The sequence below is a fragment of the Phyllobates terribilis genome, unplaced genomic scaffold (genome assembly GCF_046119375.1).
Source record: "Phyllobates terribilis strain yellow unplaced genomic scaffold, ASM4611937v1 Scaffold_5__5_contigs__length_657084704, whole genome shotgun sequence".
In the NCBI taxonomy this organism is placed as follows: domain Eukaryota; kingdom Metazoa; phylum Chordata; class Amphibia; order Anura; family Dendrobatidae; genus Phyllobates; species Phyllobates terribilis.
Window position 1 is genome coordinate 607,951,484 of NW_027362765.1, and position 12,359 is coordinate 607,963,842.

A 12,359-nucleotide genomic window follows, 5' to 3' on the forward strand; every position below is an offset into this window, starting at 1 on the left:
ATTATGATTACAAGTCCCCCAATTCATTACGTTCAAATGTCTGCCCCACTCCCTATTCATTATAATTACTTGTCTTCCCCCCATTGCAGCGGCGCTCCCCGGTCCTCACCAATACGATTCGATGATTGGTCGCGATCTCTCGCCGCGACCAATCACTGATCTTGGCCCAAAAGTTAAACACCGCTGTGCTGATTGATCGCGGCTGCTGCCGCGACCAATCACCGATTTAGGCGCCACATTTAAACACTGCTGTGCTGATTGGTCGCGGCCACTGCCCGCGACCAATCACCGATTTGGGCGCCACATTTAAACACTGCTGTGCTAATTGGTCGCGGCCGCTGCCCGCGACCAATCACTGATTTGGGCGCCACATTTAAATAGCGCCCGCGACCAATCACCGATCTTGCAGAGACATTTAAACACCGCTGTGCTGATTGGTCGCGGATGCTATTTAAATGTGGCGCCCAAATTGGTGATTGGTCGCGGGCAGCGTCGGCGACCAATCAGCACAGCGGTGTTTAAATGTCTCTGCAAGATCGGTGATTGGTCGGGGCCACTATTTAAATGTGGCGCACAAACCGGTGATTGGTCGCGATCTTCGGCCGCGACCAATCACTGATCTTGCCGCAAAAGTTAAACACCGCTGTGCTGATTGGTCGCGGACGCTGCCCGCGACCAATCACCGATTTGGGCGCCACATTTAAACACTGCTGTGCTGATTGGTCGCGGACGCTGCCCACGACCAATCACCGATTTGGGCGCCACATTTAAATAGCAGACGCGACCAATCACCGATCTTGCAGACACATTTAAACACCGCTGTGCTGATTGGTCGCGGACGCTATTTAAATGTGGCGCCCAAATCGGTGATTGGTCGCGGGCAGCGTCCGCGACCAATCAGCACAGCGGTGTTTAAATGTTGCGCCAAGATCGGTGATTGGTCTCGGCCGCTATTTAAATGTGGCGCTCAAATCGGTGATTGGTCGTGGGCAGCGTCAGCGACCAATCAGCACAGAGGTGTTTAAATGTGGCGCCAAGATCGGTGATTGGTCGCGGCCGATATTTAAATGTGGCGCCCAAATCGGTGATTGGTCGCGGGCAGCGCCCGCAACCAATCAGTGATTTTGAACACAAATGTCCGGACCTTAGTAACACCATGCGGCTACTGACGCGAGATCAGCGGCTAGGGTGTCAAGGGAGGACCAGGGAGCGGCGCTGCGGGGCGGGATACTTCTGCTGCGAGCAGTCACTCATATCCCGGCTTCTCGCAGCGGAAGTAGCCGCACAGGCAGCGGCGCTCCCCGGTTCTCACCAATACGATTCCGCTCCCCAGTCCTCACCAATACGATTCGCTGATTGGTCGCGGTCTCCGCACCCGACCAATCAGTGACCTTGGCGCAAAATTTAAACACCGCTGTGCTGATTGGTCGCGGTCGCTGTCCGCGACCAATCACCGATTTGGGTGCCACATTTAAATAGCGGCCGCGACCAATCACCGATCTTGGCGCCACATTTAAACACTGCTGTGCTGATTGGTCGCGGACGCCAGCCGCGACCAATCAGCGAGCTTGGCGCCAAATTTAAACAACGCTCTGCTGATTGGTCGCGGACTCCAGCTGCGACCAATCAGTGACATTAGCGCCAAATTTAAACAGCGCTCTGCTGATTGGTCGCGGCTGGAGTCCGCGACCAATCAGCGAGATTGGCGCCAAATTTAAACAACGCTCTGCTGATTGGTCGCGGACTCCAGCCGCGACCAATCAGCGACATTGGCGCCAAATGTAAACAGCGCTCTGCTGATTGGTCGCGACCGCCAGCCGCAAACAATCAGCGATTTTGGCGCCAAATTTAAACAATGCTCTACTGATTGGTCGCAGCTGCCAGCCGCAAACAATCAGCGAGATATGCCCCAAATTTAAACAACGCTCTGCTGGTTGGTCGCGGACGCCAGACGCGACCAATCAGCGAGATTGGCGCCAAATTTAAACCCCGCTCTGCTGATTGGTCGCGGTGGCCGGCAGCGACTAATCAGCAATTTTGGTGCCAAATTTAAACAGCACTCTGCTGATTGCGCCCGGTCGGCCGCATACATATTCTAGAATACCCGATGCGTTAGAATCGGGCCACCATCTAGTGTTTATATATCTGTAATATTTTATGTTTTTTCTTTTGATTTTTTGTAAATGTTGAATTATAACACTGCTCACTTTATATGAAGAGGGGTATATATGAGTCCATTATATGGCCTACTTATAGACACCTGAGGAAGGCTATCCGGAAACAGCTGAAATGCATTGTGTTCTTAATAAAAAATATATTATATATAACTTTTTAAAATTTTAGCCTACATTTTCATCTGGATTAAATCATGCTCTTTTATCCCTACGAGAACACCTTTCATCTGTTTTTTCTACTCTACCCACTATTCCTTAAAAAAAGAAAAAAAAAGAATCACTTACCTCTCCAGATGAACCCCAACAGCTCTGCTTTCATCCTCTTGTGGCCATTAGCTATGTGCTAAATGGGGCATCTGGGTCATAGAGAAGGCAATGCTTGTAGCTATACTGCATTTCTCTTTTGCCAGCAGCGGAGCTACAGAAATGCTTCTGGCCAATTTTTTATGCAATATAAATAAAAAAAGGGGAGGGTTCAGATACAATTAAAGTGTGAGAAGAAACAGTGAATTGAAAATCAAGAAAAGAACCTCTACATATCCTAATCGAAGCAAGTAGTTAGGCAATGTGACAACTTAGATAATCTTAAAAGGTTAAATTTTATTGATAACATATATCAGAAGAACATAACAAGAAAAATGTATCTGAAGTATTTGTGATTATACATAGATTTTTAGTACATGGGGTACACAATTAGCATCAAATAAGAACAAGCACCAATGCATATGGTGACAGGTACAGGAAAACGTTACTTGATATTTTATTGGAAAGTTACTATCTATAGCAGTATGTTACGGATCCGGGTGGTGGAACCTCTGTGCTGTGATACAAGGAGGGACCAGAGGGGTGTAACTAAGTGCCTACCCGGACCGACCCTGGCCACACGGCGGCTTAGTCGACTCCGTGAACCAAGGAGGGACCGGGAAGGTGAACCAGGTGCCACTCTGGGACCGACCTTGTGTGAGAGCAGGCGACTCCCACGGGACTAATGGCCGAAGCCAACAGGCACAGCAGATGAGCACGGCTGGTAGACAGGCAGGTGATGTGGGTAGACAAGCAGGCGGGCACGGCAGATAGACAGGCAGGTGGGCACGGCTGCTAGGCAGGCAGGTGGACACGGCTGATAGACAGGCAGGCACGGCTGATAGACAGGCAGGCACGGCTGATAGACAGGCAGGCGGGCACGGCTGATAGACAGGCTGGCGGGCACTGGAACCTGAGGGCTGGAGAGAGTGTTAGCACACAAACAACAACCTTGCACAGGCATCTCCATTTTGGAGGAGGTGCCTTATTTAGGAGAAGTCCTCCGGCCATTGGCCGGGGACTCTTTAGGACGTCGCGCGTGGCCCCTTTAAGATGGAGGGAGCGCACACACCCTAAGTACAGTGCCCGGGGAACTGCGCGTGGTACGCGTACCCCAGGAAGATGCAGCAGGGGAGCCGGAGGATGCCGGACCGGGACAGTGGCGGTGAGGGGATCGGCGTCTCTGCCAGGCAGAAGGCAGAGACGCCAACGCTACAGTACCTCCCCTTTACGTCCCCTCTTCCTTAGGCCTGCAAGAAATTTTTCTAGAAGACGGGGAGCATGAATGTTCTCCCTGGGCTCCCAAGACCTCTCCTCAGGACCAAATCCCTACCAATCCACAGGAAAGAAAGTCTTTCCTTTTACCTTCTTGATGGCCAAAATGTTCTCTACCTCAAAGACGTCCTCAGTGGAGACTGGAGCTGAAGTGGTACCTGGATCATCAGAGAAAGGATTAAGGACAACAGGCTTGAGGAGAGACACATGAAAGGAATTGGGAATCCATAAGGAGGCAGGGAGTTTCAGCTTGTATGCCACTGGATTTATTTAGTTCAGAATCTCGAAAGGACCGATGAACCGCGGGCCCAACTTGTATGATGGTATCTTGAGACGGACATATTTGGAGGAAAGCCAGACCTTGTCTCCAGGATGAAATAGAGGTGGATCCAGACGTCTCTTATCAGCATGCTTCTTCATCCACTCGGAGGACTGAAGAAGCGCAGATCTAGTGTCTTCCCAAATCACCGAAAAGTCACTGACAAGAGACTCCGTGGCAGGATTGTCCACTGAAGAAAAGACGGGAAATGGAATTCGGGCTGTTGACCGTAAACCACAAAAAACGGAGACTTAGCAAAGGACTCACTCACATGGTTGTTATAAGAAAACTCGGCCCTAGGCAGAAGTTCTACCCAATCGCTATGGTGAGCGTTGACAAAGTGCCGAAGAAACCTGATAAGGATCTGATTAATACGTTCCACCTGACAATTGGACTGAGGATGATAGGCCAAAGAACAGTCCAAAGTGACATCCAGCAGCTTGCACGTGACTCTCCAGAAGCGAGAAGTGAACTGAACTCCTCAGACTGAGACAATGTGGAGGGGTAAGCTGTGGAGATGAAAGATGTGACGAATGAAGTCCTTAGCCAGCACAGGTGCGGATGGAAGACCAGGCAAAGGAATGAAGTGAGCCATCTTGGAGAAGCGGTCAGCGACCACCCATATGACGGTTGTACCGGCAGATACCGGAAGATCAGTGATGAAGTCCATAGCAATGTGTTGCCAAGGAGCAGAAGGCACCGGGAGAGGAAGAAAACGACCAGCTGAGAGGTGCCTAGGTATCTTGTTACGGGCACAGGAGGAACAAGCCGCGATAAGTTCCGCAACATCCTTGCACAGGGTGGGCCACCAATAATGTCGGGCAATGAGCAGACGCGTCTTCCTCTGGCCGGCATGACCAGCCAGTTTGGACGAATGACCCCAGAGTAAGACCTTTTCCGATCCTGAGCCGCTACAAAGGTCTTAGCAGGAGGTAGATGAGACCGGTCAAGCGGAGCAACAGCCATTATTCTGAAGGGGTCAATGATGTGTAGAGGCTCCTTCTCTTGGTCGGTAGACAGGAAAGAGCGGGATAGAGCGTCAGCTTTAATATTCTTGTCTGCCGGGCGGTAATGGAGAGTGAAGCTGAAATGAGCAAAGAACAAAGAACATCTGGCTTGACGCAAATTTAGTCTTTCGGGGGTCTGCAAGTAAGCGAGGTTTTTATGGTCAGTGTAGTTGACCACCGAGTGCAGAGTCCCCTCAAGCAAGTAGCGCCACTCCTCCAGAGCTAATTTGATGGCCAGCAGTTCACGATCTCCTATGGAGTAATTGCGCTTGGATGGAGAAAAGAATTTGGAGAAGAAGCAGCAGATCACCATTCGCCCGGATGAGGATTTCTGGGTGAGCACTGCTCCGGCCTCGGAGGAAGAGGCATCAACCTCCAGGAAGAACTGTTTATTGCAATCTGGATGATGTAGCACTGGAGTGGAGGAGAAGGCTTGTTTAAGAGAGACAAAGGCACTTTTCGCCTCAGAAGTCCATTCCCTGGGATTTGAGGGAATGGACGGGTGAGAGCAGAGATGGGAGCAGTCCGGGAGGAGAAATGAGGAATGAAGAGGCGGTAAAAGTTAGCGAATCCCAGAAACCGCTGAATAGCCTTCAACCCCTCAGGTCGGGGCCACTTTAAGACGGCAGACACCTTCTCAGGATCCATCTGCAGTCCGGTCTCAGAGATGATATACCCCAAAAATGGTAGGGAGGTCTGCTCAAAGAGGCATTTCTCGTAGTTTGCATACAGGCGATTCTTCCGGAGCCTCAGCAGTACCTGACGAACATCCCTCCGATGAGAGGGCAGATCAGGGGAGAACAGAAAGATATCGTCCAGGTACACCACCACGCATGAATACAGGAGATCTCGGAAGATGTTGTTCACTAGCTCCTGGAAGACGGCTGGAGCATTACAGAGACTGAAGGGCATCATGGGGTACTTGTAGTGACCATCCCGAGTGTTGCATGCCATCTTCCACTCGTCTCCCTGGTGAATCCGGACCAGATTGTACGCCCCACGAAGATCAAGCTTAGTGAAGATCTTCGCGCCTTTTAGGCAGTCAAACAGCTCCAAGATGAGAGACAGGGGGTACTTATTTTTGATGGTAATCTGGTTTAGGCCCCTATAGTCGAAACATGGACGAAGAGAGCCGTCTTTCTTTTTGACGAAGAAGAATCCTGCTCCAGCCAGAGAGATGGATTTCTGGATAAATCCCCTAGCAAGATTCTCTTCTAAGTACTCAGACATAGCACGGGTCTCGGCCAGTGATAAGAGGTAGATTATCCCGCAAGGAGGTGAAGCACCAGGTATTAGGTCGATCGGGCAATCATACGGCCTATGAGGTGGTAATGTCTCTGCCTCCTTTTCATCAAAGATGTCCGCATATGACCAGTGAGGTGCCGGCAGGCCAGGTAGGTTAACTGGAGAAGATGGAGGTAGAGCAGGACGAACCAGAACCAGACAGGACTTATGACATTCCTGACCCCAACGGAGCACGTCACCCGAGCTCCAATTCAGGACGGGCTCATGTCTCTCTCTCTGAGACCATCTTGTTTGTCACTGAGCCTGTAACTCTTCAGGTGGGAATGCTACATTTGAAGAGGATCTCCTTCTACGTGCTGTTCGGTCTCTCTCATCCCCTCTTGCTTGGCCTGCCTTGGTTACAGAAGCTTTCCATCCTCAGAGGAAACCGCTAAAGGATCAGCCAGACATATGGTAGGAATCGGATATCGCTCCACAACGGCCTGTTGAATGAGGTTCCCAGTGACTCCGGAATCCACATAGGCAGTCTTGAAGTAGTGGGTCTTATCACTGGCAACCGAAATGGACAGAGTCAAGGGCGGAGAGGACAAACTTTTGCATAGGACGACCTCTCCGAGCGGTCGTAGACACTGGAGTTTTCCGGTCTCACCGGACAGGAGCGGATTAGATGCTCTATACTGCCACAGTAGTAGCAACTCTCCTCGGCGCGGCAGGCCTCCTGTCGAGACTTGACCATCTTAACTTGGTCTATTTGCATAGACTCTGGAGAAGACACCGGAGGGGATTCTGGTAGCGAGACTGGCCTTTGGATGGTTGGTGCGAGGCGCAGGGATCTTCTCTCACGGGTTTCCTCCTTAGAACTAGAGATGAGCGTTGTTCGACTCGAACTGTTCGCCAATCTCAAATTCGAGCTGTTTTGGGCGGTGTTCGAGCCGTTCGGCGAACACGAACGATTTGAGAAAAATTCGGCTGTTCGAGGTTATGTTCGATAACTGTTCGTGCACCAAAATCATAGCTGGATTTTTTCTCAGTAATGATGAAAATTAATGTTAATACGCAGTTTGAGTGTACAGCGGGGCGGGGGGAGGGGCAGGGGATGGATCTCTGCAGGAATAATGAAGATCTCCATTTTTTTTTCTCTTTCCCGCATTTACAGTGGGGAGGTGCAGTCTGTCAGCATATCAGCAGCGCACACACGGAGCGAAGTGCTTTTTTTCACACAAGCAAGGGCATGTGTCATTGGCAGTGTATGTCACATGTACTTGCCCTATAAGACCCAGCCATTTTCCCCGTCGCCACCATTTTCTCACTGCTGCAGCTGCGTGTTAGACAGCACCGCTGTTGCTGTGTGCGCTATACCTTTCTAATTTCAAGCCAATTTTCGCACAAATCTACAGATAGCTTGGGAGTAGGGAATAGTTGTGATTGCAGTCCTTTTAAGGACTAGGTTACAGCATTTCCTACGACTTTTATCAGGCTGGTCTGTGCTCTTAAATAGATAGGTTGTGGGAGTAAAGACTAATTGTAATTGCAGTCCTTTTCAGGACTAAGTTACATCAGTTCCTATCAGTTTTTGCCAGGCAGGTCTGTGCCAGTGCTGTGCAAGTTTTTTTCACAGCATTTGGCTGAATCTAGCAAAGCTAATCCTTTTTGGCCTATTGCAGAGTGTGTTAGTCAGTGGAGTAGCCTATCTGTGTTGCAAGATACACCACCTGTGTATAGAATACCAATTTTTTTACTGCACCTAGTGAAGTAAAACCTTTTGGGCATAGCATCATTCTATTAGTCCATCTATACAGACCTCCATCAGGTTGCAAATTAAAAATATTTTTTTGTCTGCATCTAGCTCTGAAAAAATATTTGGCCTTCCAGCAGTGTGTGGGGACTTGGTCTATTAGTCCATCTATACTGACCTCCATCAGGTTGCAAATTAAAAATATTTTTTTGTCTGCATCTAGCTCTGAAAAAGTATTTGGCCTTCCAGCAGTGTGTGGGACTTGTTCTATTAGTCCATCTATACTGACCTCCATCAGGTTGCAAATTGAATATATATTTTTTCTGCATCTAGCTTTGAAAAAATATTTGTCCTTCTAGCAGTGTGTGGGACTTGTTCTACTAGTCCATCTATACTGACCTCCATCAGGTTGCAAACTGAATATAATTTTTTTCTGCATCTACCCCAGAAAAAATATTTGGGCTTCTAGCAGTGTGGGACTTGTTCTATTAGTCCATCTATACTGACCTCCATCAGGTTGCAAATTAAAAATATTTTTTTGTCTGCATCTAGCTCTGAAAAAATATTTGGCCTTCTAGCAGTGTGTGGGACTTGGTCTATTAGTCCATCTATACTGACCTCCATCAGGTTGCAAATTAAAAATATTTTTTTGTCTGCATCTAGCTCTGAAAAAATATTTGTCCTTCTAGCAGTATGTGGGACTTGTTCTACTAGTCCATCTATACTGACCTCCATCAAGTTGCAAATTAAAAATAATTTTTATCTGCATCTAGCTCTGAAAAAATATTTGTCCTCCTAGCAGTGTGTGGGACTTTTTCTACTAGTCCATCTATACTAACCTCCATCAGGTTGCAAACTGAACATAATTTTTTTCTGCATCTACCCCTGAAAAAATATTTGGGCTTCTAGCAGTGTGTGGGACTTGTTCTATTAGTCCATCTATACTGACCTCCATCAGGTTGCAAATTAAAAATATTTTTTTGTCTGCATCTAGCTCTGAAAAAATATTTGGGCTTCTAGCAGTGTGTGGGAATTGGTCTATTAGTCCATCTATACTGACCTCCATCAGGTTGCAAATTAAAAATATTTTTTTGTCTGCATCTAGCGCTGAAAAAATATTTGGCCTTCTAGCAGTGTGTGGGACTTGTTCTATTAGTCCATCTATACTGACCTCCATCAGGTTGCAAATTAAAAATAATTTTTATCTGCATCTAGCTCTGAAAAAATATTTGAGCTTCTAGCAGTGTGTGGGACTTGTTCTACTAGTCCATCTATACTGACCTCCATCAGGTTGCAAATTAATAATAATTTTTATCTGCATCTAGCTCTGAAAAAATATTTGTCCTTCTAGCAGTGTATGGGACTTGTTCTACTAGTCCATCTATACTGACCTCCATCAGGTTGCAAACTGAATATAATTTTTTTCTGCATCTACCTCTGAAAAAATATTTGGGCTTCTAGCAGTGTGTGGGACTTGCTTTATTAGTCCATCTATACTGACCTCCATCAGGTTGCAAATTAAAAAATAATTTTTATCTGCATCTAGCTCTGAAAAAATATTTGGCCTTCTAGCAGTGTGTGGGACTTGTTCTATTAGTCCATCTATACTGACCTCCATCAGGTTGCAAATTGAATATAATTTTTTTCTGCATCTAGCTCTGAAAAAATATTTGTCCTTCTAGCAGTGTGTGGGACTTGTTCTACTAGTCCATCTATACTGACCTCCATCAGGTTGCAAATTCAAAATAATTTTTTTCCTGCATCTAGCTCTGAAAAAATATTTGTCCTTCTAGCAGTGTGTGGGACTTGTTCTACTAGTCCATCTATACTGACCTCCATCAGGTTGCAAATTAAAAATAATTTTTATCTGCATCTAGCTCTGAAAAAATATTTGTCCTTCTAGCAGTGTGTGGGACTTGTTCTACTAGTCCATCTATACTGACCTCCATCAGGTTGCAAACTGAATATAATTTTTTTCTGCATCTACCTCTGAAAAAATATTTGGGCTTCTAGCAGTGTGTGGGAATTGTTTTATTAGTCCATCTATGCTGACCTCCATCAGGTTGCAAATTCAAAATAATTTTTATCTGCATCTAGCTCTGAAAAAATATTTGGCCTTCTAGCAATGTGTGGGACTTGTTCTATTAGTCCATCTATACTGACCTCCATCAGGTTGCAAACTGAATATAATTTTTTTCTGCATCTACCTCTGAAAAAATATTTGGGCTTCTAGCAGTGTGTGGGACTTGCTTTATTAGTCCATCTATACTGACCTCCATCAGGTTGCAAATTAAAAAATAATTTTTATCTGCATCTAGCTCTGAAAAAATATTTGGCCTTCTAGCAGTGTGTGGGACTTGTTCTATTAGTCCATCTATACTGACCTCCATCAGGTTGCAAATTGAATATAATTTTTTTCTGCATCTAGCTCTGAAAAAATATTTGTCCTTCTAGCAGTGTGTGGGACTTGTTCTACTAGTCCATCTATACTGACCTCCATCAGGTTGCAAATTCAAAATAATTTTTTTCCTGCATCTAGCTCTGAAAAAATATTTGTCCTTCTAGCAGTGTGTGGGACTTGTTCTACTAGTCCATCTATACTGACCTCCATCAGGTTGCAAATTAAAAATAATTTTTATCTGCATCTAGCTCTGAAAAAATATTTGTCCTTCTAGTAGTGTGTGGGACTTGTTCTACTAGTCCATCTATACTGACCTCCATCAGGTTGCAAACTGAATATAATTTTTTTCTGCATCTACCTCTGAAAAAATATTTGGGCTTCTAGCAGTGTGTGGGAATTGTTTTATTAGTCCATCTATGCTGACCTCCATCAGGTTGCAAATTCAAAATAATTTTTATCTGCATCTAGCTCTGAAAAAATATTTGGCCTTCTAGCAATGTGTGGGACTTGTTCTATTAGTCCATCTATACTGACCTCCATCAGGTTGCAAATTGAATATAATTTTTTTCTGCATCTAACCCAGCCAATAGTTTTGGCCTAATACCACAGTTTGGCCACTCAGCTCTGCTCGGTTCCCATCCATTGTTTTTTTGTGCAAACAACTCCAGAGTTGTGAATTAGTTAATTACCAAAATGAGTGGAAAAAGGCCTGCTGCTGGTGGAAAGGGGAATAGGCGTGTTGGGAAGGGGAAAAAAGGTTGTGTCCGTGGGGTAGGTGTTAAAGCAACAGTAACATCTGCAGAAGAAAGACCATCTTCCAGCCAAACTAAAATGTCTACTTCTTTTAGCGGACAATGTGATAAGATCCCTTTCTTACGGCCACGCCAATCGGTACAAATTCCAGATGAGGCACAAAAACAGCAGGTGCTTCAACGGATACCAAGTGTTCCTTTAAGTGGGCTCTCTTCCACATCAACTTCAACATCACAAATACTCCAGTCCTCAAAGGTGTCACCCCAATCGCAGTTGCTTCCTCACAGCTCCCAAATCTCCAGCTGCCCGTCTGAGTATGAGGTAGAACAGATGGTTGAGTCTGCAGAGCTGTTTACTCATACTATAGCCTGGGAATCAGAGGTCGGCTCCAGCGCTTCTGTGAATCTAGACGAGGAAATGATCTGCACTGATGCCCAGAATCTTTATGAGTCGGATCCAGGACCAGACGCAGAAGGTTCTGACCATAATGTAGACCCCCATTCCCAAACTGTAACTCCTGTTGGTGGAGACAATGAGGAAGACGATGATGAGACTCAAATAACTGATTGGAGCGACAACTTTAGTTTTTTGTCAGGGCAGGAACAGGTTGGCTTTGAGGACTACAGGTGTGATAACGCACAGGGTGATGATGATGAGGTTGGAGATCCCACTTACTGTCAACCCACAGTCAGCCAAGAGATGAGGTCAGCAGAGGAGGTGGAGGAGGATGCTAGTGACGACGAGGTCAGGTTGCGCCTTCCTGGACAGAGACGTAGTACTGGAAGCACGTCAACAACTGCATCCTCAAACACAACTCTGCCTCTCACCACAAGTCGTGGTGGCTCTTCAGGTCGCATGGGTGCTAAGCCTTGCATAGCCTGGGCATTTTTTCAGATCGATAAAGATGACCCAACTCGTGTTATCTGTAACATTTGTCAGTAAAAGCTAAGTAGAGGCCAAAAAATACATAGTTTGAGTACTTCATGCATGAACCGGCACATGGACATGAAGCATAATTTGCAGTGGGAAGCTCACTGTGCTACAATGCGGCCTAGCCGGCCGGGCCAACCACCGTCTACCACATCTTGTGCATCCGCGGCCTCTTCATCCTCTGTGACTGGGGGGACAGCAGTCACACCTGTTTTGG